Genomic DNA, 24,666 nt, shown 5'->3' with positions numbered 1-24,666 from the left:
TTTTTTTTGCTCTCAACTGTGCGTGTTGATGAAGTCCCCTGCAAACGCACCGCGTGTCGCAGGTGAGAAACAACGATTCCAACACCGCAGACATCCCCGGCATTGCCCGTCGACGCCACACTCACCTCCTGTTTTAAGAAGCACCCGAGCCTTGTTTTCATCAGGTACGGTGAGGCTTACAGACGTGGAAATGATGGTCGTGATGGAAGACGTGCATCCTCCCAGATGTCTGAAAACAGGAGGCCCACCCAGGGCCATGCTGGGCGGCCCCGGGCTGAGTCAGCAGGCAGAGGAGCAGGAGTGGGAGCAAGGGCCTACGGGAAGGAACAGGTGAGGAAGGGGAAGCAGGTATAGGACGGGCTAGTTAGAATAATGCCAGTGGGCTCGATTGGGGCCGGTGGAGGGTGGCCCGGAGTGTGAGACCCCGATTAGGGAAGTAGCTGGGGCTGTGGGGCCCTGGATTGGTTGTCTTGCTTTCAAGCAAGATATTTGGTAGCAATTTGCTTGCCCTGGAAGAGCCAATCTCTCCGGAGTCAGCAAGGCCTCCACATGTCAAAACATCAGAAAATACAGAAAATAAAAAGTCATAGTTAACAACCAGCTCCTTTCTTGTCTCTCTCCCCTTAAACTCTGGCAACTGCCAAGCTATCATACTTTTCTGAAACTCGGCCTTTCAAAATGTCACATAAACGGCACCACACAGTATGTGATCTTTTGGGATTGGCTTCTCTCAGCATTTCTCCGGAGATGCATCCGAGTTGCTGTGCGTATCGACAGGGCATTTGTTTGTATCGCTAAACCATCGCCCAGGTTAGGGACGCATCACAGTGTACTTAGGCCACTCGCCTGTTGAAGGACAGTGGGGCGGGTTCCAGTTTGGGGCCCCAACACATAAAGCTGCACAGGTTTTGCACGGACCTATTTTTCATTCATCAAAACCCCAGCAAAGGCTTGTCATGACCATCGGATGGGACCGTGATTCCTGTTTCAGTGATCAAATCTTGCTTATAAGGGGAGTGCACACCCACGTGTCTGCTGTGTCGTTCCTTCTTCCTTCTGGATGCTCCTCCTTCTTTTATTATTTCCTTTCTGTTTGAAGAACTTCCTTTGGCCAGTTTCTACTGGAAGGTTTGCTGGTGACACATTCTTCTACTTTTCCCTTATCCAGGAACATTTGCACTGCCCCTCCTCATTCCTGAGGGATAATTTCACCAGATATTGAGTTTGCAATGCGCATTTTTCTTTCTGGACGTGAAAAACAAGGTGCCACCTGCTTCTGACTTCCGTGGTTCTGGACAAGACATCTGTCCTTCCTACAGGAATGCATCCTTTCTCCTGCTGTCTTCAAGATTTTTTTTTTTTTTTTTGTCTTCGGTGTTTAAAAGTTTTAATTCGGGTGTGTGTCCCCGCATTTGTGTGTGTGTGTATGTGGGTATATATCCTATTTGAGGTTTACTCAGCTTCCTGAATCTGTAGGTTTGTGTCTTTAGCCAGATTTGGGGAGTTTTCACTTATTTTTCCTAATACCTTTCATCTCTGGTCTCTTTTGTCCTACTGGGACCTCAAGGAAACAAATGCTGGATATCCCCTTACTGACCCACAGGCAGGAGGCTCTGTTCATTGTTTTTCCATCTTCTTCATCCTTGGGGTTCAAATCGGGTGAATCCTGTTCTTCTCAATTCATTGGCTTCTTCCTCCATCCTTCCTCTCCCATGAGATCCATCTCTTGAGTTTGTTTTTGCTGTCGTCTTTTCCATATTCATCTGTCTGTTTTATGCCTTCCAGATCTTTGCCGAAATTTTCTGTTTTCTCGCCATTTACTTCAAGAGTTGAAAATCGAGGTTAAATTGGCAAGAGTGGGGATTATTATTTTTTATAATAAATTTATTTTTTTTATTGGTGTTCAATTTGCCAACATACAGAATAACACCCAGTGCTGATGCCATCAAGTGCCCCCTCAGTGCCCGTCTCCCAGTCACCCCCACCCCCGCCCTCCTCCCCTTCCACCACCCATAGTTCATTTCCCAGAGTTAGGGGTCTCTCATGGTCTGTCTCCCTTTCTGATATTTCCACACATTTCTTCTCCCTTCCCTTGTATTTCCTTTCACTATTATTTATATTCCCCAAATGAATGAGACCATATAATGTTTGTCCTTCTCCGATTGACTTACTTCCCTCAGCATAATACCCTCCAGTTCCATCCACGCTGAAGCAAATGATGGGTATTTGTCGTTTCTAATGGCTGAGGAATCTTCCATTGTATACAGAGACCACAGCTTCTCTATCCATCATCTGTCGATGGACACCGAGGCTCCTTCCACAGTTTGGCTATTGTAAGAGTGGGAATTAATACAGAGCTTGCAGAGGCTCAGAAAGAAGCAGTGGCACAATGAACAGAAGATGCGAAAGAGAGAAGTGGACGAGGGGGAAATACCGGAGAGAAACAGCATGGCGGAGAGGAGGACCCAGGTGCCAAGGAAGACGGTGACAACAGGTGACAGCAGACCAACGGCCTTGACAGCATTCGGAGGATGCCTCCTCTTCTCTTTTACACACTTGGTATCAACAAGTCATGAAAGCAACACCTTGAACATCCGCCTCTCCTGGGCCTCACACAGAGTGTGTCCCGATGTCTTCTGCAGGAGCACGGGGTTGGCCGGGGAAGGAAGGCTGCAGATCACCCAGCAGATCCGGGTTCCCTCCCAGCCTTAGTTCGCCCACCTATTTCTTCAGGGACCTGAGTTTTCTCCCTAGGCTGAATAAGTCCTGGTCCATAGGATTTTAGGAAAACCAAGACATGATTAAGTGCAGCAAGTGGTAGTAAAGTATCAGGTGATTCGTAATGCTTCTGGTGCAGGTGAGACTTGCTGGAGAGCTTCTACCTCCTTAGGTTTGCTTTCCCCTTCCAGACAGAACTAGGGGTTGGGGGGTCCAGATCCAGGGCATTACCTGCCTCCACTGAGGCCCCACCCCATAGATTCCTGGTTTCTGCCTCCCTTGTTTCCTGATGGAGTCAACAGCTATTTGGTCAAATAGAAACGTAATTTCTCCCTTTTGACCCACAACTAACGTTGCTACGGTTGTTTGAATCACGCTGCTCCTTAAGGTCAGTGGTGAGAGGAGTGGCTTTCCTGATGCTATTTAAGGACTTATTTAGGTCATAAAGACTCACTTCATGAGTGCTTATACCAGGTGCCAGGAGCCATCTACATAGGGGCCTCTTCTAACCCTCACAGAAATCCTTTGGGGTAAATATTTTCATTTTTCCTACATGTCGTATATTTGCCTTACTCTTCACCTCCTATCAATCTGGGGACAGATGAAGCAGGTAGAGGTCTTACAAGCAGCAGGGGCGAAGCCAAGCTCCCAACACCATTGTTCTAGTTCCAGACCTTACACTGCCTCTCGCCCTCCTGCTGACGGCAACGTACTCAATCAGAGGAAGAATCGATGGGGAGAAATATAAAGAGAAAACGACTTCTTGAGGTTTCTAAAGATTTGAAATTATACATAAATGAAAATTTTCGCCGCCTGACAAAAAAAATGTAAATGATGGAACCGTTTTATCCTTTATGATGTTCCCATCAATTTAGAACTGAAATTGAGGTTTTGTTTCAATGGAGAAATTGTCATTACTTGTTATCTCATGGGTTTAACTCTTTCTCGCGGGTGATAGGATTTAGAGTTTCCACTGAGGAAACTTCCTACATTCCCATTAATCTCTATACCTTTTGGGGAGAAAATCCCAAAGTTCAATAGCCACCATGTGCTTTCAAGTTTTACTTTATTTCAAGTCCTTGATAGTTTAAAGGTTATTTTCAGACCTCAGTACTGTGATATCATGTTTAAAGCTCACACTTACTTGGATTGTTTCAAATGGCCCTAAATCTCTTTTCCCTTCTTATCCTACTACTTACATGAAATCTTATTTTATTTTCAGCTACCCCTTTGCACAGAGTTAGTAAACACCTGTACAACAGGATTTAGTTTTCAGGGTGTTTTTTTTTGTTTGTTTGTTTGTTTGTTTTTTTCGGTAATGAGCCGACATTTAACACCAATAATCCCACATGAAATTATTCGTATTATGTGTCTCACCTATTAACTTGTTAATCTTTAATGCATAGATTATTTACATATGTATACATCTGCTGGGTTAAGTATTTTGTGAGCTGTACGTACAGAAGGCAGACTGGGTCACCATCCATGATCCCATTAGAACCCACTTGGACACACGTGTTAGAAGGGGGTGCTGTGGAAGGTGTGGCTAGAACATGCTCCCTACAGTGGAACCAAGGAAGGAAGATTATGTTAATATTCCTTTCTGTTCCAGTCCTGTTGCCGGTGATAGGCTATCAGTGGACTGAAATGGAAGAAAGTTTGAGAGGGATGGCAGTCCTAGCAGAGAACAAAGAGGAGGATGAACATGGCGTGTTCCGGAACAATCTACAGGAGACATGTCCTCCGCTCCCCTATGAACAGAGTTTGTTTTGGAAAAATAACAATGAAATAGAATTTACAGGAAATGACACGGGGTCTTGAATCCTAACTTGAATCCTAACTTAAACTTAGGTCTAAGTTTTAGACCTAGAGTCTAAAATGAGGACCCCATGCCATTTCAGATTCTTATTTAGAAAAGAAAGCAGTACAGTCCTCTAGATGATGGATGGGGAAGTAGAAGGATTGAAAGGGCAGGTGCCTGAGCTGACTTTTCAGAACTCAGGATGAAAGGTGAGCGAGAGGACGGGGGAGGCACTTCCATGGGGAATTTCAGGCAGGGCAGGTGGAGAAGCTAGGTGGGAGGAAAGGGGTGGGAGTGTCAGCCTAAGGCTGTCTTCTGTGACCCGTGCCGAACGGAGCTGTGGCAGGTGGCACTGCCCTCTGCCTCAGTCCACGGGGGCTGCCATCGCAGAGGGCCACTGCCTGGGGGCTTGTCAACCACGCACACTGGTCTCTCACAGTTCTGGAGGCTAGAGGTCCACGCTCAAGACACCAGCCTCGTTGGATGCAGGCCGGAGCCCTCTTCTGGGTATAGATGGTAGACTTGCGGGTCCTCTTGTGGCGGGAGAAGCAGGAACCTGTCTGGGGCCTGTGCCATGAGGGCACCGATTCCATTCACGAGGGCTCCACCCTCAGGATGTAGCACCTCCCTAAAGCCCCACCTCCCAGTACTCACATTGGGGGTCAGAATTTCAAGATGTGAATTGGGGGGGCACCCACATTCAGCCCACAGCGCCTCCCCCTTCCGCCCACTAGTTGATGCTGAGGTAACATCCCAAACAACACGCAGGATCAACTCTCATCGCCACTCAGCCCTGGGGCCTCCTGTCCTTCAGGTCCTTCCTACTCCCCCCTCTATTCTCAGCAACCCTCAGGGGCTCTTTCACATATTGGTTTGGCTGGAATTAAAAGGGATTATGCTTATTCTGGAAACTCTTTCTTAGCAGTTCAAAAGGTTTAAGTGTGTCTTGCCACTTGAATCATGTAAGAACTCCTTCATTCGGAATTCAACGTCTTTCTTCAAAGTTGAGTGCCTGTCTTTGCTCTCATGGAGCCTCTGCTCCAATCACAAAGCAATCCTACCAAAGAGGTCTCCTACAAAAGTCTCAAAGTCACAAAGTCACAAAGGTCACAAAGTCACAAAGGTCTCCTACCAAAGAGAGCTGCTCAGGGTGCAGCGGACGCAGAGCCGGGGTAGGAGGACCATCGCTCTTTCCAGGTGTAGATGGAACCTATGGGAAAGAACGGGGTCGCGCCGGTGTGTACAGCCTGAGCAGGTACAAAATCTAAAGGAAGGGGGGGAAGAAGGAAGCAAGATCGTTCACATTTGAAGAAGCAGAGAGAGAGTCATTGACTAAAGAAGCACGATTGCAGGTGTGTGTGTGCGAATTTCTGGGACGATGGGCTTCATGAAGCCTGGCCCTCTTCAGGAGGTAATCGGCGGTCTCTGTTCTTTATTTTTCTTTCGTGTCATAACCCCAAATACAGTCTATTCCTATGTTGTTTCTCTGATTTAAATTCGTTCGTATACACAGGAAGAGAATATTAGCTTGTATAGACCCCGTTGGTTCATATCGTTTCCCCTAGCATGTTAATAACATGAAGGGATTATGGTCAGGTCACAGCAGGATTACAGATAAAGACATCAGCAATATAGAAAGACCGTAAGGGAACAAAACAGCCCTTGAGGGTAAGGAATCTGTGCCTTGGTCTCTGTTTTTCCATTATGAGATATCCCAGGAAACTCAAGGATGGACAGAGGAGCGGCGAGGAAATGTCTCCCCGTGTTCAAATACTGATGAAGAGGGCTGCCCCTGAGTGATAGTTTTCATGTTGATGGAATGGTCTCTATTAGAAGTAAATGTCTTCAAAGCCCTGCAAGTCTGAGGACCTGCGAAGACGCACAGGTGGTGGCTCTACGTGGTGATGCCCAAGGACGGGGCTAGACCTCACTTAGGATCATTGCTGCTTTAATCAGGGCTCTGGAGCTGAAGTTACCATCGGCTTAAAAGAGTTGGTGCTGACCTTCTTTTCCTCATAAGCCCTGTGTTTTGTCATCCATGATTTTGCAGAATATGACATTTTTCAGGATGCATGTAGTTTTATAGCAGGAGTACCTTACATTATTTTATGATGCTACAGGTAAACATTATTCCAACTCCCAGGGGTCTCTACTGACAGCTGTAACTTTAAATAGTTTTAATAATCTGAATTCTGAGTTAAAATTGTGGATCCCTCTGAGATGCTGTGAGGTTATATGGTGGGCATCCCTCGACTCACTTTTTTTGCCTGTAGAAAAAAGGTCAGGCCTGGGGTCAGTGAATGTGATCTCCCAGATTCACTGAGCAAAGCAGATGGGAAGGAGCCAGGAAGGGGTCAAAGTGAATGCCTGAGGTTTTGGAATATCCAGCTGATTGCATAGACTTGGGCACATTAGAGCCTTCTCACAAAACACAGGAAAACATCTAGTCTCTTACCTTGACTCAAATGTTGCAGAGGAAGTTTTATTTTTTTTCTTTTATTAATAGCTTATTTTTAAAAATCGATAATCATCTCTAGTTCATTACTGCTTTGCTGACGTTCAAAGTAACCTTGAATGATCTCTCAGGACACCAAACACCCAGCGATCCCGACAGGCCACTTGATCTCAGGAGATACAAATCTATCACTCTGTTACAGCTGGAGATGCAGATGCCAAAGCCGTAGGAAGATGGAGATAAAGAGGCCAGGAGTCACGGACTGAATGATTGTGACCCTCTCCCCAGTGCCTACGCTGGAGCTGCTACCCCCAGCAGAGCTGCATTTGGGGATGGGATCTCCAAGGAAATAATCAGGGTTACTCAAGTTTAAATGAGGTTCTAAGGGTGGGCTGTGATCTCATAGGGTTAGTGTCCTTATATAAAGGGACCAGAACCTACTCCTTATCTCTCTCTCTTTCTCTCTCTCTCTTTCTCTGTACGTCCTGCCCACAAGCTAAGAGTCCTCACCAACAACTCAAACCAGGCCTTGATCTGGGACTTCCAGTCTCTAGGACAATGAGAAAACAATTTTATACTGTTTAAGCCAGAGAGTCTGCAGCCGAAGTAGATGAGCACCCATATGGGCCAGGGAGCAACTCAGCCTGTGACGCTGGTGAGTTGCCCAAACTATATCCCTTACTCTGGTGCAAATACCTACCTTCCTTGTAGATATCCTAATTGCAAGGCATTTGGATGATGAAATGCTACTTCAGATTCCGAAGTAGAAATGCATACTCACTAAAAATATAAATAGTGTGTTAGTTTATAATCCTGCATTGCGAAATTTCCAACCTAAGAGTTTCTTTTGAAAATTAGCCTTTTAATGGGTATAATTCAGGAGTCCGTCTTTGACCATCTACAAATCAAAGCGCGATGCCATTTCCAGATGAATATGCTGCCATGGAAACATATGTGAGGTCACCACAAGAGCTCCATTGCCATGCAATATGGGGGGTATGGGTTTACATTTCTTGAATGATAGGTAACAGCTGAACACGCTTCGAATGGAAAGAGATAATGTTGTATACATAAAATGTGAGTAGCAGGTATTCATTGTTAATTATCTCATTTTTATTTACTGATTCCTAACTTTCTGAATGGAGAAAATATCTGGACATATGGCTATTGAGCTAATGGCTTTAAAACACTAATGTAATATTGATTTAATGCAGGTTTCTCAGAGGTTAAATATCCTGTGGCTTCTGCATAAACAGCATGAAACAGAACAAAATGCAAAATGCCACTTGATAAGAATCTTAATGTCTAATTACTTAAATTCAGAGACTTTGGAAGAAGTATACACACATTTGTTAACCAGTTGTGGCAAAATGCCTTTAATACCAACTACACAAATGCAGCCGTTCTACATCCTTTATCTGCCGTCGTAGTCCCTGTATATCGGATTTCCATGCCTCAGTTGCAAACATGGCAGGTTTTTCCTCCTTTTGTTCCAATGTATTCAGAACTTTGATATTCCACATCTTGACATTTGGCCCACTGAGAAAATGTACAAAACCTCAAGACATCCACAGCCCTCACTTCAGGAGCTATTTGTATGGGCAGATGCCTAAAATGGTTGTACTAGTTGCTGTCTTAATTATCACATAGAAAAATCCTAAAACGCAAAGGAGACATTAAATCGAGCTCCTGAGTGCCCCGGGGGGTGCGGTGAAGCCTGAATCACCTTAAAAGCTTAAGTCACAGTCTGCCTCTGGTGTCTGGGGCCATGAGCAAGGCCCTTTGCTCTAAAGGAATTTATTCCCTGGATGAGCATTTAGACACAAGACAAGAACATCAGCACGATTGATCTCACCCAGGATCATTCAGGAATCAACAGAAATCTGAAGAACACTTATGTCATGTATATGCCCTTTCAAGTCACATTTTTGAAATATTCTCAAGACAATTTAATTTCCTTAAAAAGCAGTCCCTTGCTTCTTTCTATCTTTTATTTATGATTGCATCTGACAGACAGAAGCTCAGATATCAGATTATTATGTTGCAGCTTAGTTATTTGTCAAAATATATTCCTTCTTACCCTTCGTATTACCTTCAAGTTGTCTTGCATGGGTTACAAGCAAAATTAAAATATGGTGGTTCAAGAAAAGTTATAAAGACAAACATTCTCCATGAAACAAAATAATTCAATAACATATTTGGATGTGTGTGTGTGTGTGTGTGTGTGTCTGTTTGTGTACATCTATTTACGGACAGTATGTAGATCTATTTATGGACAGATCTACATGTCCTCAACTTGTAGAAAGCTGCGGCAGGAAGAGATAGAAATAGTGAGACCATTTTCTTTTTATTGCATGTTTTAAAAAAAAAGGAATATTAATATAGATGTTACCTAGAACTTGTGGTGGTGATTTCAAAATATTACAAGTATAAAATCATTATGTTGTACACCCAAAACTAATACAATGATATATTGTCAATTACATTTCAGAAAAAAAGCCAACAAAAAATGATTCAGATTATCTCCATACTGGAAACCATGTCAGATTGGTGAAAACAAGCTTAAGTGTATATTTTACTGCCAAATACCTGATGTATACTTCAAAAATACCAGCAATTTTCTAGGAAGATAGACGTTGCTTAACCATATGGTTTAATAAATATTCTGTTATTGTGAAGCAACGTTCTCCATGTTAGTTTTTGTTATTAGATCAGTCTGTTTATATACACACAAAAGCATGGGAAAGTGGAGAAAAAATCCAGGAAATTCATAGAAACTCAAAAAGAGGTGAAGTCAACAGAGTAACTTTGGCAAAACGGTGGACTGGGCAGCTCCAAACTGCCCTCCCCCACAGAGAAAAGGAGAAGCAAGCGGAAACCCAACCCACCGTGTCAGGACTCTGGAAAACAGCCAACTGTTTACTGCAATCAGGCAAATGTTGAGTCAAAGACGAGGCAACTTGAAAATGGTGGGAAAGCTTTGTGCCATTTGCAGATGCTCTAGGTGCACCTCCCTCCCTGGCTCAGAGGAAGTCTTGAGGTGCAGCCTGCATCCTTCACGTGGGATCCTGGTCTCTGGCGTCAGAGGGAGCAGAGCCTCTGCACAATGCATCATGCTTGTCTGTCCTAATCTGTCTGGGGTTACCTGAAGGATTGATGCAAGCCTTTCATTTCTGCTTCACCTAACACAGAACCCACTCGGGGCAGAAAAGTGACAGACGTTGCTCAGAAACACTGCATGGTAAAGCAAGACCTGGACCCACGTGGGGGCAAAAGATAATGGTTGAGACACACAGTTGACCTCAGAAGCCTGGAGAGAGTTTCTTGGGGGGAAATTTGGCCGTCCAAAAGCACCCATGTGTACTGGAGGAATTTAGAAAGCCACAGACAAATACCAAGGACAGGATGAGTGCTCACAAAAGAGCTGAGCAGATCCCCTGCTGATCTCTAGGCTCAGCACCAGTGACAAAGTCAATCTACAAAAAGAGGGAGAATTCTTCTGTTTGTTTTGGTTTTGTTTTGCTTAGCTTCTTGCTCTTGGAATTGAAGGTAGTCTTTATCTTAACATTACATTAGTTGAGCAAAGGGACAGCTTTCAACCGTCAGGAAGAGAAACAGCTAGGAAGAGAGTAAATTTGATTTACAGAGTCACCAGAGAATAATATTCTAGTGTCTAGTTTTCAACAACACAAAATTACAAAGCATACGGTGAAATAAGAAAATATGGCCCATGCCAAAGAGAAAGAAATGGGCAGAAACCATCCCTGAAAAAGCCGAGACATTGGAGTTACTAGGCTAAGACTTTAACTCAACTCTATTAAATATTTTCAAGAATTTAAAGAAAGCCATAGGCAAAGAAGTAAAGTAAACCAGAAAGAATGATGGATGAAAAATGGGAATATCAATAAAGAGGTAAAAATCATGAAGAGGAACCAGGTAAGAATTCAGGCACTGAAATGTACAATAATGAAAATGAACAATTTATAAGAAAATGTCAACAATTGATTTGATTAGGCTGAAGAAAGGATCAGTGAACTCAAACATTGGAAAATGGGAATTATCACGCCCGAAAAGCAGAATGAAGAAAGAACAAAGAAAGCTGAATGAACCTCAAGGGTTTTGTGGGTCGCCATCCAGCAGCCCAACCTGTGGGGGTCCCGGGAGAAGGGACAGAGAAAGAGGTAGAGAAATAATTTGAAAAAAAAAATAATGCAATTTTCCAAACTTGTTTAAGGAAATGAATCACACGTCCAAGGAGCTCAAATGAACTCCAAGCAGGATCTAAATAGAGACCTACACCAAGACACGTTGTAGACAAACTGTTGAGAGATGATGACCAAGAAAGGATCCTGATTATATGTCGGAAATTATTTTATGCCGTATGTCAACTCACTGGAATGTAAAGATTTCATTTATTTATTCATGAGACACAGAGAGAGAGACAGAGACAGAGACAGAGACAGAGAGACAGAGAGACAGGCAGAGGGAGAAGCAGGCTCGATGCAGACAGTCTGATGTGGGATTTGATCCCGTGTCTCCAGGATCACATCCTGGGCCCGAAGGCCGGCGCTAAACCCTTGAGCCACCCAGGGATCCCAACTACTTGGAATTTAAATAAACACTTACAAAGAGAAGGGTCTTGAATCCCACAAGACCAAAGTGACTAGTCCCAATGATCCTCGATGATATTAATAGTTTATTTTTCATAACAAACCACGAGGCAATGAAAGTACCGACAGGGGAAAGATAAACCTGTCGACCAAGAATTGCAAATAAAAACTGCCTTTCAGAAATTAAAGAGAAATGATGACATTCTCAAATAAGCAAAAGCTGAGGGAGTCTGTTACCTTTAGAGCTACCCCACAAGCAATGCTAACAGGAGCCCCTCGAGCTGGAAGGAAAGAAGGCTGAACAGTAATTAAATATGAGCAGTACGGCTAAATAAAGAATATTGGTGAAGGTCACCACCTAGGTAAATATAAAAAGTATAAAAAAGCTAATATTATGGCATTTTTGGTTTATAACTCCTCTTGTTCTCTGATTTAGAAGGCAAACACATGAACCAGTATACTGTTTGTTTCGATGTTAGTGGGCGCCCAATGCAGAAAGATGTAACCAGTGAAAATACTAATCTAAAGGGGGAGGAACAGAGATGTTTGAAAGTGCAGTTATATAATTTTGACAAAAAGTTGGCATTATTCAAACTAGGCCGCTATAAGGGGATCGTATGAATTGCATCCTCAAGATAACCGCTAATACACACACAGAAAAGGAAAGAAGAGATTAAAATATACACCACACACACACACACACACACACACACACACATACACACAGGCATCAACTACATATGGAGAAAGGCAATAATAGAAGATAGAAAAAGAGGGAAAAGAAAAAAAAATTAAGACACAGGAAAAAAATAGCTAAATGGTACAAGTGACTTTTTGTTACCAATTATTACTTTAAAAGTAAATAAACTAAACTCTCCAAATAAGGCAGAAGTTGGAAGAGTAAGTAAAAATATCAACCTATCTCTTCTCTTGTTCCTGAGGATATTTAGATGCAAAGGCACAATGAATCTGAAAATAAAAGGATGGAGAGAGACACACTGTGCACACAGTAACCCACCCCCACACGCACACACAGAAGGGTTATATTATCAGAAGGAACAGATTTCAAGTAAAATAAATCAATACAGACATACAGAATTACGTAAATAAGTAAAAGTGTACAAGTCACAAGTGTGTTATACATCGTTAAAGGTTTCAATCCATCAAGAATATGTAACAGTGAATTACATGTGGCGAACAAGAGAGTCCCAAAAATCGCAAAGAAAAAAAATATCCGACAGCGTTGAAGAGAGAAACAAAGAGTTTATAATAATGGTTGGATGCATCAATAGCCCGTTTTCCATATGAGTAGAGCAACCAGAGAGGTCGGTGAGGGAACGGGATGTGAACAGCCCCAGAGCACACATCTTTTCTTATTTTTTAAGACTTTATTTATTCATGAGAGACCCTGAGAGAGAGAGAGAGGCAGAGACACAGACAGAGGGAGACGCAGGCTCCATGCAGGGAGCCCGACGTGGGACTCGATCCTAGGTCTCTAGGATCAGGCCCTGGGCCGCAGGCGGCACTAACCCACTGGGCCACCCGGGGATCCCCGAGCACACACCTTTCTAAATGCACAGGGAACGTTCACCAGAATAGACTGGGTATCTGTTAGGCTGCAAAACAAGTGCTAATCAATATTTTGTTTCTTTTTTTAAGAAATCCTACCAAATCATACCAAGTACTCTTTCCACCCCCCGTGCAAGAACACCAGAAAGGAGCAACAGAAGGAAAACTTCCGTAACTCGGTGGAAATTAAACGGCACAGAAACAACCAATCGGTCAGAGGAGAAATCACAAGGGAAATCAGAAAATACCTCGAGATGCATAGAAACAGAAAGGCAAACTTTGTGATTCAGCAAAAGCAGTGCTCAGATATGTAAATAGTCGGCAAGCCCAAGAGAGAGGCTGGGCGGTGGATCAGCAGGGACGGGTTCTGTGGATCAAAGCCACAAGCACACACCTCCATCCCTATTAGGGTGGAGGCAACAGGAAAGGGGGGGGACGTGTTTGTGAGGAGCAGGAGAAAGAAGGTCCTCGTACCTTGTAAGATGTGTGGCGGCGGCGGAACATGTCTCGGAAAGTCGAGCAGAGTCACCGCACTCCAGAGGCTGGGGCAGGGGCTTCCCAGGCGGTGGGCACCCGAGGCCCAGCAGCATCACCACCCAGGCCACGTGGCGGCCAGCCCGGGGCCACTGAGGGCCAACCTGGGGCCACCGAGGGACCAGCCTGGGGACACCGAGCAACCAGCCTGGGGACACCGAGGGACCAGTCCAGGAACACCGAGGGACCAGCCCGGGGCCACCGAGGGGCCACCCCGGGGACACTGAGGGACTAGCCCGGGACCACCGAGGGGCCAGTCTGGGGAAACAGAGGGACCAGCCCAGGGACACAGAGGAGCCAGCCTGGGGACACCAAGGGACCAGCCCGAGGACACAGAGGGGCCAGCCCAGGGACACCGAGGGACCAGCCTGGGGCCACCAAGGGACCAGCCTGGGGCCACCGAGCGACTAGCCCAGGGCCACTGAGGGACAGTGGGACAAGGCTCGAAGGGCCCGCGGGACAGCAGAAAATCCGCATGGACGCAAAAGGAAGCAATGGGGCCCACGGCACCTGCCGACGCAGCCTCCACCTGGTAAACCCACCGCCCTCCCGCCCCAAGCAAACACGGCGGGTCCCTTGCAGCATTTACACGGGGGGTCGTCAGTGGATTTCAAGAAGTGAACCAGCCCTGCCCCCATTTCTTGGGCCTGTCATACGCTTCCTCAAGGGCTGCTGCTGCGGGGTTGGGTTTGACTGTGGTCTGTAAATCCGAGGAAGGGTGTCTAACACACGCCTGGCACCTGCACCTGCACCTGCGCCTGCACCTGCACACTTAGTTGCACCAAAGTTGTAACTTCTCGTGCATCACAACAGATCAATGTCAACTGTGAACAAATAGAGACCAACGGTGACTTCATCAACAGTGGGCTTCCCAGTGCTAGGACAGTATCCTAACCCCTCTGGACATAACCGCCCCCAAGACCCAAGAGTTCCCCAATCCGTTGATCGGCTGCCTGGTGAACACAGCCCAGCTGCGGGAAGGGAGGCCCGGAGCATCGTGGGCTGGTGAGGGATGAGCGTGCACGCAGCTGGGGGGCTCCTGGGCATGAGGTCCCACCTCGAGCCCCACCCCGGTCCTCGGGTAACTGCCCCCCGGCGGTTCCCTCCCTCTGGGTTCAGGCTTTGTGGAAAGCACCTGAAGGCTTCACTCCCTCTTCCACCTCGACTTCGGTGTCCGGCTCCTCAGCGCCCTGCAGCGTGGTTGGGGAGGAGGAGCAGGAGCCTGCGGCCTCGCACCGCTTCCTAAAACCTCCTGAAACGTCACCGCTCAGCAGCTTGACGGGACAGCGCACCACCTCCAACGTCCTCCCTCCACAATTGTGATCACTTCCCCAGCCCTACTAGCTGACCTTGAAGACGCATGATTTTGAGCCGCTCCCACTGATGTTTGAAGGTGTTGACAGTTTGGAGCACCCTAACAGGAGCGTATCCGGCGTGAGGCCCACACAGCAGGTGCTTTGGATACCTGGCGATGATCAGGGTCTGGGGCAGCCAAGTGGCTGTGAATCCGCAGAGAAAATGGTGTAGCACGTGTATTTAAAGGTTCTCTCGTAAGTGCGTGATTGCCACTTAAGCTCTGACTGAATCACAAAGGGGGTATTTGTGCCTACAAACAAGGGAAGGAGGGAATCTCTTAAATGTGTTCACCTGTTTGTCAAATTTACAAAACAGTCTTTTGATTCCAGGGTAAAAGGACTGTAAGGGATATCTATTTTTACATAGTATATATATACGCTTATATTTATGTATTACAACTTTCATGATAATGCATTACATATACTTAAATATGATATAGAAAATTATATATATATAATGATATAATTTTATATAATATATCTAATTATATATGTTATATAATGATATAATTTTATATAAAATATCTAATTATATTATATAATGATCTAATTTTATCTAATATATCTAATTTTATATATATTATATAATGATCTAATTTTATCTAATATGTCTAATTTTATATATATTATTATATAATGATTATAATATATAATTATATATTTATAAATATATATTTTTATAAATTGTATAATTGACACTAATGATCACAGTTAATACGTCATGTCTCCACGGTTTACAATACATGGTGGGCTGGTCCACGTTTTAGACAGTTCTTCAGTAAAGAGAGCTGTTTAACTTCGTTTAAGCCAGCATTTACCAAATTCGCTAACCACACATCTCTTTTTCGACCTAGCAGTTACTATTACATTCTGTGCAGTACTTTCAGAGACGATGGAAGCATGCTTTTCATTTTACATATTGAGCAGAGGATAAGATGAAAATGGTATTAATTTGTTTATGAAAAAGAAGACCCTGGGTATAAAGTTGGCAAAGTTAAGAAAGCATTTTGGGAACCTCTCATTTTCAATGGCCTTAAAAATAATAAGGGCAGAAGCCTGATGATATCGAGGTCTGACTTGGCATCATGAGATGTCTGGGGATTCTAATTTCTATCATGATGACGACTCAGAAGTCAGGAGAACCAGAAGACAATGCTAGTTGATTTGATGTTAAAAATGGAAAAGGAAACTCAGGCCCATGGCTGTGATTCTTTTTCTAAAAAAATATTTTATTTATTTATTCATGAGAGACACAGAGAGAGAGAGAGGCAGAGACACAGGCAGAGGGAGAAGCAGGCTCCCTGCGGGGAGCCCGACGTGGGACTCGATCCCGCGACCCCGGGGTCACACTCTGACCCAAAGGCAGATGCTCAACCAGTGAGCCATTTGGATGCTTTGGTAACTGTCATCCTGTAAACATAACTGGAGAGAGAATCTGGTTTAATTTTTGATTTAATTTCAGTGTCATATGGGCACCAGAATTCTTACAATATCTCCAGGTAATTCTAGGTTGAGTCAAATTTGAGAAGCGCTGCATCAGCATCTCACAGACTGAGGGACCCCTCGGAGGCCCAGCTCCTTTTCCCCACAGCTGAAGCACAGGAACCAGTACCTGGAGCCTCACTATAATATGCCTCACCTAGTCTCACTATGTCCAGCGCCAATTCCGGGAGTTTGGGTGGAAAGCATGTCCCCTTCTCTCTGTCATGCCTCCTCACTACTACTGGTTCTCCCCAATGTCTTAAGCACCTGACACTGTGAACCAGCACTTCACCTTTATTTGTAGGCTATCACCCATCTTTTCTGGTTTGGTAGCAGCAGGAAAATCAAAATTAAATACTAGTCAGACTTAACCTTGAAAGGCAGTGTCTTGGACTTCTGGTCTCTGGTCTGAAACTCGAGAGGCTTACAAAAAAGCCAACTGTGCCACCCAGGTGCCCCTATTTACCTGATTCTTAATTGATACAACAGATCATTTGTTCAAAATAATAATAGCAACAATGTAATTAGTAATTATAACTTATGGATAAGTGAAAAGAGTGGCAGCTATGTTATAAGGGACAGAGGCAGGAATTAGGAATACTTGGTACACCCACACTACCTATGGGGTGGCATAGTGTTTTTTGAAGTTAGACATGGAACACTGGTAAATATATATTGCAAACTCTAGGGGAAAAGCAGTGCCAAGAGGGAAATGTATAGTATTGAATGTGTGTATTAGAAAAGAATAAAGACCTAAAATCAATAATTTAAGCTTCCCCTTTAGAAACCTAGAAAATAAAGAGTGTACTAAATCCAAAATAAGCACAAGAAAAGAAAGGATGCAATTATAACAGAAATCAATAAAATTGAAGACAGGATATCAATCGAGAAGATCAACAAGACTAAAAGATCAATAGTATTGTTAAACATCTAGTCGGGCTAATGAAGAAACAAAACAGCAAAGACGTAAATTGATAATATCCAAGGTGAAGAAGGTCTACTGCTACTGACCCCATGACTGTTAAAAGGAGAGTAAAGGAAAATATGGATAACTCTCTGTCCAGAAATTTGAGAGCTTAGGAACCATGGACCAATGCCTTGAAATAAAATGTACTGAAATTTACACAAGGAGCAATATTTTTTTTTGACTTTGTGTTTATCTAAGTCATTTCCATCCCCAATGTGGGGCTCAAACTCATGACCTTGAGATCAAGAGCTGCACACTCCTCTGAGCCAGCCAAGCGTCACATCCATAGACAATTTTAATAAGCATATTTCCATTACAGAAAGTGAAGCCATAGTGAATAACCTTCCAAAACAGAAAGCACAGGCCCAGATGGTTTCAATGGTGAATTTTATCGAGCATTTAGGGAAGAAATGATACCAATTCTCTACAATTTCTTCCAGAAAGTAGGAAGAAATACTTCTTAACTCATTCTGTAAAATCAGCATTACCATAATGCTAAAACCGGACAAACATATGATAAGAAAGAAAAATTAGAGACCAAAACCTGTCCTGAGCAGAGATGCAAAAATTCTCAAAAAAATATTAGCAAAAAAAAAAATATTAGCAAATCGAATCTGTGTATAAAAAGGAATCATGAATAACAGAGTGAGATTTACCCCTAGTGTGCAGGACTAGTTCATCATTCAGAAATTAAGGCATATCCCATCAGATGAAGGCTGACGTCGAAAAATCATATCATTTTAACAGATGAATTTTTTTTTCTACAAAACTCAATCACGACTTAAAAAAACATTTCAGAAAATGAGGAGAGAGGAATGTCTTTTCAACTTGACAAAAAACATAACAAAAAACCCGTAGTTGATATTTTCTTTAATGCCAAGAAGCTAGATGTTTTCCCCCTAAGATTGGAAACATCTCATTGGAATTCCTGTATAATTTAATAACATAAGAAAAGGAAATAAAAGTTAAACAGACTAAGAAGAAAGAAATAAATCCTCTTCTTCAAAGATAACATGACAGTCTATGTGGAAAATCCCTCCCTAGCCCCCCCCCCTCAAAACAGTAAATACAACCCTCTTGGAACAAATAAATGATTAATGCAAGGTTATAGGATACTAGATTAGTATGAAAAAGTCAATTTCTTCTTTTTAAAAAAAAATTTCAATTTTTTTCAATTAATTTCTTCTACACTAGTAATGACAAATTGGAACTTGAAATTAAAAACATAATACTACTTACACAGCACAAAATAAATGAAGTAATTCTGTGTAAATCTAACAAGATTTTCCCAAGATTAACATAATAAAGATAATAAAACTGTAATGACAGAAAACAAATAGGTTAATAAGGGGGGAGATAGTCTACGATAATGTGTGGGAAGGGTCGATACTGTCACGATGTCAGTTTTTCCCAGATTGATCCATAGACGGAATGCAATCCCAAACAAAATCCTAGTAAGTTGTTCTGTGGATATCAGCAAACTGATCTGTACTCTTTTTTAATGGAAAGACAAAAACTTAATAGTCACCATAATAGAAAGGAAGAAGAACGAAGTCAGAGGCCTAGCAATATCCAATTTCAAGAGTTACTATAAAGCTAGAATAAGCAAGAAAGTGTGGTGTTGGTGTGATAATAGAGAAACAGATCAAGGGGACAGGATAGAGACCCTCTTCAGGGTCCCTGGGTTAATAATCAAGACTAATCTTGCTTTGCTGACCCATCTTTAATCATTTCTAGGACTGCCTGATAGTTCTCCAGTTCTATCAACAATTTTTTTTTTTGCTTCTGTAAAATTAAGTGAAAAAAAAAAAAAGGAAAAAAAAATCACCATAAAACTCACTACACAGAAGCAATCATCATGAAAATTTGTTTCACATCGCTTTACATAATTATCCATACATATGGATAGGTAGACTAAGAAATAGACAAACATGAGATTTTGAAATATTAAAAATTAAAAAAAATTAATTTTGGGCAAAATACATAAAATTTCTATTAGGGATGTGTAAACATAGTAAACAAAATTTGACATAAGCCTGAAGACAATGCTAAATATCAGACAAAATTTGTTAAAATTATTAAAATATTAAAATAAATATGATCTATATTAAGGTTGTAGTTATTATTGTTTTTGAAGTGAACATTTCATCATTAGACCATATGTATTTTCTTCCTGCTGCAAACGGTGAGGAAATTAGTACTTAGGCTCTCCTCTCTTCCCTCACTCCTTACCGTGACTCTGTACCCAATTTCCCAAGGAAATTGAAGGCTTAGTGTTCTTTCCATTTGCAGATACAAACTATTTCAGGAGCTTTTTTTTTTTTTTTTTTCCCTGTTCTATTGTTCTATCCTGTTTTTGAGAAAATTAAGAATTAGATTTCTGGTCCTCTAAAGCAATCACTGTTTTAAAACCCATTATTACCTGCTACCCGTCACTTACGTCCCATGGAATTACTGCAGCTTTCTAGGGCGTATCTGCTTCATTTTTTTCTGTATTTCGACTGCGGCCTTCATTTCCATATTTGTAAGACTGGGCTTCACCTTGTGTACACAGTTCATAACTGTGATTGGGGATTTCATAAATAATTCCCCACAAAATATCTACAAGTCATTGACACCAAAGAATGTCCCCCTCAGTATTTGGGGTTCAGGGAACTGGTAAGGTTTATAGCAAAACCTCTGAGTGAGACACTGATACCTTCAATTTTTGTGTATCTCGCCCTCCACAGAAATTTCTCTGAGCTGGGAGACTGGGGTGTAAAGACTTAGAAGCAATACATTCAGCACCCCTAGATCCTCGGAAGCCAATCTGTGGTGTCCCATGGAAACTCAAGAGGGTCAACACAGATTTCTCTCATGGGCCATCCATATCCTAAGGATCATTTATACTAAAGATCACCTGTAGGAGTTCGGTCCTCATTTTTAAGTAAATATATTTAATTCTGGCTGAGGTTTGAGGATGTAGCTATTAAATCTCAAGCACTGTCTTTTATTTCGGTTCCGCATTCCCAATATTAGATCTACAGCATAGTCATCCGGGAGTCAGAACTATTCCATTTTTTTCACAGCAGGCGATTTTTTTTCCCCTTATTTTGTTCTTTTCAGTTTGGAAAGTGGAGAATGAAGTCGAAACACAAATAAAACAAAATGAAAATGCTTGTCTTCCATTAAAAAGAAAAAAAATCCCATGACATGATTACTTCCACCATCACTATTTTGGTTGCCACCCATCCATAGGTGAGTTGCTGCAACAGCTCTCCTTCTGGACCCCCTGCTTATGTTCTCTCCTCCCTTCTGGTTTGTGCTATCCACACTGCCGGTTTAATTTTTATTAATTTAACATAGTATAAAGGTCAGTGGGGGCTATAACATTTATTCATCCATTCAACAAATATTTATTGAGAAGCCATTGAAATTACTTTCAGAAATAGCTGAGAATAAAAATTAAAAAAAAAAAACCTCTTTATGTTTATGGAACAATATAAAAATAGAGACAGATCATAAAAAGTAAACAAATACACATATAAGTTACAGTAGCAATAAATGCTACAAATGAAAAAAAATCAGCAAAGTGATGAGTGCTTTTTTAGATAGGAGTTTTCAAAGATTTATCAAGCAGGATGGTATTTGGACAGGAACGAAAATATATCGAAGAACGGAGTAACATTAATATCCAAGGAGGGCATTTCAGGCAGAGGGTAGAGGCAGTGTGACAGGCAGGCATAGCCGGGGGCAGCCGTGGAATGTGTGAGGAGCAGCAAGGAAGGCCTCCTGGCCGTATGGTGGGACCAGGCCGGGGTGGCAGGAGGTAGGATCAGAGAGGCAGTCGGGGGCAGGATCATGCAGGACCTTACAGGTTTTACTGAGGACAGGTGGTGCCTGCACTCATCAGACACATGCAAGAACAACCTCAGGACTCTGAGTTTAGCAAAAGGGCTTAGAAGTGCAGAGACAACCCTCCTACATCCATCTGTTGGGTAAACTGAAGCCCAGAGAGACTATCTCTTTTCCGGGGTCAAGTTGTCATTCTACAGCATCCCCAGTTCCATCTGAGGGGTTCCTCCTGAGGGGCAGGAGGCTTCATTACAAAGGATGAGGTTTAGAGAATTCTGTTTTGTGTGAAGAGGGTCAGGGAAGGGACAGACCTGGGGTTGGTGAGTCCAACTTTTGACCTGGCACTGTGTGTCCCTAACACAAAGTTGACACCCGTGGCCACTGTTCTTCCCCCAGAAAGCACCACAGGGCGATGGAGTAGAACGCACCCTGGGCTTCTAGGCAGCCAGATCTGGGGTCACAGCCTCCTTCTGCCCTTCCGCTAACGAGCTGCAGGGCATCAGGCAAGCAAGTGAACTCCTTTGGGTCTCAGTTGTCTCATCTGCAGAATGGGAATGACCTCCCTATCTCACAGGGCTGTTGGGATGGTTAAGATAGCGATCCTGAAGGGAAATGTCACATAAGAGGCGGACTACAGAGGCAGAGACTGGGCAGAGAGCAGCGGAGCTTGTGGCAGACGAGCTAGGGTGATGCCAAAGCCCAGATTTGGTTCCTTCATTGGCTCTGGTTCAGTTAAGGGAGCCCCAGGGAGACCTAGAACCCCACTGATATTGCTTGTGGGGAGCTGGTTCACTGTACCGAACCCACGTGAGCCTGTCAGACTTTCAAGTGAAGATGTTTGGTGGGCATGTGGAATTACCAGCGTGGGGTTTAGGAGGGATGGCGATTTGAAACGTAAGATTTGGGAGTCAACGGTTTAAAGATGGTATTTCAAGCCTGAGAACAGCGATGGGCTCACAAGGGACAGGAGTGTAGATAGAGAAGAAAGAGACACCAAGAAAAGAGCCCTAAGGCCCGTCAGTATTTAGAGAGTAGGAAGAGATGCAGGAGCTAATCAACGATTTTAAGGAGTGGGCAGTGAGGTGGGAGGAGAACAAAGGACACATATTGTCCCAGGAGCCAAGTCAAAAATGCATTTCAAAAAAAAAAAAATATATATATATATATGGTTCCCTGTGTCCAATGGTAAAAGGCAGAGTAAAATGGAGACAGAAATGCCACTGGACTTGGCAACATGCCATTCACCAGTGGTCTTGGGAAGGCTGATTTTGGGGGAGAGGATAGGGAAAAGTGTGAGAGACACTTTTACGATGTTTTTCTATTTTGTCAGTTAAATAAAAAGCAAGGCCGTCGAATGAGGGGGAGTGGGAGGTGTTGGTAGTTACAGGAGAGGCACCATGTGAAATAGTTATTTCAAGGAACTCGACTAGAAAAACATAGTAGGACTGACAGACAATGAGGGGCCCTGAGAACTTTGTCGTCTTGAGTATAAAAAGGGGAGCAATCAGCACAGTTGTGTATTTTTCCCCCAACAATTTCCATGTATTTTGACGCCACCAGAATTGGCAAAGTTAGTTAGGTTTAACTTAGGGATAATGGAATGAAGACCAAGGAATTGGATGTGTGTAAACAGGGAGGGACCAGACGAATGAGACACTAGGGTGTCAAAGCTGGGTCTGGGGTAGCGAGTGCTGAGGGCCGTGGTGGGTACAGAGAGCCCGACTGTGGATGGAGGACGCTTCCATGACAGAGGTAGGAGGTTGTGGTCAGAGGAGGTCATCCTCCCAGTTGGGATCACGATGGCTGCAGACTTCCGACAGTGTCGCTCAGGGTACCAATGGGAAAGGGCCACCAGTGTCAGGAGACAATCCGTTGGAGTGAGTCGGTCGGGGAACAGAAAGCCTGGTGTGAGTCAGACTGTCTGCATGGCTGCTGGCTCCGCCAAGGGTGGCACAACCCCGATAAACAGGACAGGAAGCCAGATGCTTAATCAGTCAACAGTCAATGACCGATGGGGTGTGAAGCAGGTGGTGACTATGGAAAGCAGGAATGTTTGTGCTTCACAGGAAAAGCGTTTGCCGGGAAGAGAGGGGATGGTAGTCTGCAAGTGGGAGTGAGGATTAAGGAGGAAACCTAGTGGGTCTTTGAGATCGGGGGTGTGGGAGGGGGGAAAACCAGAGACCCGCTGGGGTGCGGTGTTCTTGGGGGAAGTGCATTTTAGAGCAAAGGCATGGAAGGAGCCTGGGGAGGTGCAGTGAGAATAAAGCTGGGCTCTCAGGGGGTGCCTTGAGCAGGTGCCCTTGGCTCAGAGCATGACCCCGGGGTCCTGGGATCGAGTCCCACATCAGGTTCCCCACAGGGAGCCTGCTTCTCCCTCTGCCTGTGTCTCTGTCTCTCTCTCTGTCTCTCATGAATAAATACATAAACTCTTAAAAAAAAAAAAAAGCTAGGCTCTCAGGAGGGGATGATCCACAGCACAGGTGTCACGGAGGCTTAGATTCTGTCTTGACCCCCCTGGTGGAGACAGGTGTGGACCACCGGCTGGTTGGGAACCTGGGGCGATGGGAGGAGGCAGGTGGGAACCCATGGCGATGGGCAATGGGCAGGGGCTAAACTGGAAACGGGTCTGTTGGTTAGGTCCAGAGAGACGGTGAGGCGAGTGCCGGGCCCATGGCTACAGAGGAAGGGTCAGAAGGGTAACGGGAGGGAGTAGGAATTGCAGCAGAGAAGGGAAGAGGCGGGGAGGTTGAGGGAGGGGTGAGGAGTGCAAGTGGAAGGGCCCTGGTTGACCTTGGGTCCTGACACTGCAAGGCCAAAGGGAGCCTGGAAAGCCACCAGGAGGCGTTGGGGTTCAGAGCTCGGAGCTGGGAAGGGGTGTCCGGATACATTCATTACCTTCACAGGTGGATGTGCCGTAGTAGCGCTGCTCCCCCGCATGCCGGTGGCCCAGGGACACACAGGATGTGTCCTCAGACCTGCGGCACAATGGTCTGGGGCCCCATTAGCACGTGTGCATGCCTCCCGAGACAGCCAGTTTTCAATTCCAACTTTTTAACCCAACTTTCTAGTCTCCCCCCAATTATTTCCGATGTGTAAGGGGCAGGGGAGGAGACACGAAATGGGGAGGGACAGGAGGAAGAACCGGCTGCAAATCATTTTCATTTCTTGAGATATGTGAGCAGAGGAGAAAATACACTCTTCATGCTCGGTCAGACGGCCTCCTCTGCAAATCAGCTGAACCAGGGAACTGCAAACCTCACATCAGGGACCTGAATCGGGAAGAAAAAAAAAAAAAAAACAAAAAAAAACAAAAAAACTCAAGCTAAGTCAGAACAATTGGA

At 44.0% G+C, this 24,666-nt stretch overlaps 1 long non-coding RNA gene across 3 annotated transcripts in view; it reads left to right on the top strand.

Moving 5' to 3' along the window:
* The first annotated feature begins 7,707 nt into the window (after positions 1 to 7,707).
* The window catches only part of LOC112659161 (uncharacterized), a 31,440-nt gene continuing 14,481 nt past the window's right edge, over positions 7,708 to 24,666 (top strand). The window contains exons 1-4 of one of the 3 annotated variants that reach the window (XR_007402741.1): positions 7,708 to 8,051; positions 9,466 to 11,946; positions 13,244 to 15,139; positions 20,597 to 20,728. This is a non-coding gene — a long non-coding RNA (uncharacterized LOC112659161). The remainder of the gene's footprint in view (positions 8,052 to 9,465; positions 11,947 to 13,243; positions 15,140 to 20,596; positions 20,729 to 24,666) is intronic. The other 2 variants (XR_007402739.1, XR_007402740.1) reach the window with 2 other exon arrangements.

The sequence above is a fragment of the Canis lupus genome, chromosome 16, assembly GCF_003254725.2.
Source record: "Canis lupus dingo isolate Sandy chromosome 16, ASM325472v2, whole genome shotgun sequence".
Classification (NCBI taxonomy): domain Eukaryota; kingdom Metazoa; phylum Chordata; class Mammalia; order Carnivora; family Canidae; genus Canis; species Canis lupus.
Note: the sequence above shows the minus strand (reverse complement) of the source record. Positions and strands in the feature narration are given on the sequence as shown.